This window comes from Neophocaena asiaeorientalis, unplaced genomic scaffold (assembly GCF_003031525.2).
Source record: "Neophocaena asiaeorientalis asiaeorientalis breed wild unplaced genomic scaffold, Neophocaena_asiaeorientalis_V1.1 scaffold243, whole genome shotgun sequence".
Lineage (NCBI taxonomy): Eukaryota > Metazoa > Chordata > Mammalia > Artiodactyla > Phocoenidae > Neophocaena > Neophocaena asiaeorientalis.
The window spans coordinates 1,642,285-1,643,594 of record NW_020173113.1 but is presented as its reverse complement, the minus strand read 5'-3'; the positions used below and the strand labels follow the sequence as shown (position 1 = coordinate 1,643,594).

The 1,310-nt window shown below is 46.3% G+C and overlaps 1 protein-coding gene across 1 annotated transcript in view; it reads right to left on the bottom strand.

Moving 5' to 3' along the window:
• Positions 1-1,310, bottom strand: part of DIPK2B (divergent protein kinase domain 2B) — a 44,532-nt gene that overhangs the window by 3,117 nt on the left and 40,105 nt on the right. The gene's annotated exons all lie outside the window — the stretch shown is intronic.

The window sequence follows — 1,310 nt, the reverse complement described above, 5'->3', positions numbered from 1 at the left end:
TATACCTCTTGGAACATGGCAATACCTTGCTCCCCCCCGTCCCTCCCCCCACCACTTTTTTATTCCATTGTTGATGGAGGGATTCAGAAACGGGAGCTCTTCTTTCCATATTGTAGATTGCATTTCAACAAAGTTGCCCCAAGCGAGGTAAGAGAATGCCGACGCCCTTGCTATAATTTTAGAGGGTATTCAGGCTTCAGGGAAATGTGTTTATTTGAAGAGTTGTATAGTTGAAAAAATATGACTAGCATTTCAGATTTTACAGACATCACGGCTTAGGAAGAGGTTATGGGGGAAAAAAAAGAGGGGAAACTTAAGGCTGATTTAAAGAAAATATTTTAAAAAATAACAGTGCAGGCAGTAGGTTCTGGGATAGGGCAAAAATTATGAAGGTGACCCTTGGGTGACTCAAGTTTTGGGAACTGCTGCACTGGTCCTGGGCGTGGTCCTGGGCAAATCTGCCCGGTTGGGGTAATTACACACTCACAGAGACTCCCCAACTGACTGGAACGTTCTGACAGCCTAACACTGGTCTAGGGAAGCACACAGCTCTACCCAGTTTCCTCCGTCTCCTTGTAAGAGCTCCAGGAGTTTTGGACTAACATATACACACTACTATATATAAAATAGATAAACAACAAGGACCTATGGTATAGCACAGGGAACTCTACTGAATATTTTGTAATAACCTATAAGGGAAAAGGATCTGAAATGTGTGCCATGCAGAGAGACCCCCGGCCCCCTGGCGATGTCTAAATGTGCGGCCACGAGTCATCCCTGGGTTGGGGGCAGATCGACACCATGCCCTTCCTGGGCGGAGCTCAGGGTGGATGGAGACTCCCAGCCCAGACCTCTCAGGAGCCAGGGCTGGAAGCAGCCAGGTCACCTGCCTTGGCCACTAGGTGTAGGACAATTGGAGAAGAAGGCCTCTGAGCGTGAAGGAAAACCAGCAATTCCTTCTTCTCCTCTAGGATTTCTTTTTTTTGAGGGACTGTGGACAAGTCACTTCACAGCTCTGGGCTCCACTTACCTCATCTGGAAGAGGGGACAATAATAATATTCCTGTGGGGTTGTCGAGTTGTGAGCATTAAATGAGATAATGATGTAAAACATTTAACAGTGCCTGGCACATAGCTAGTGCTCAAGAAATGAGTTGTTATTATGTACTTAGCCATCATGCCTTTGGCCAATAATATATAGTTAATATATTATATATAAAAATAATATGGGGCTTCCCTGGTGGCGCAGTGGTTGAGAGTCTGCCTGCTGATGCAGGGGACATGGGTTCGTTCGTGCCCCGAGATCGGAAG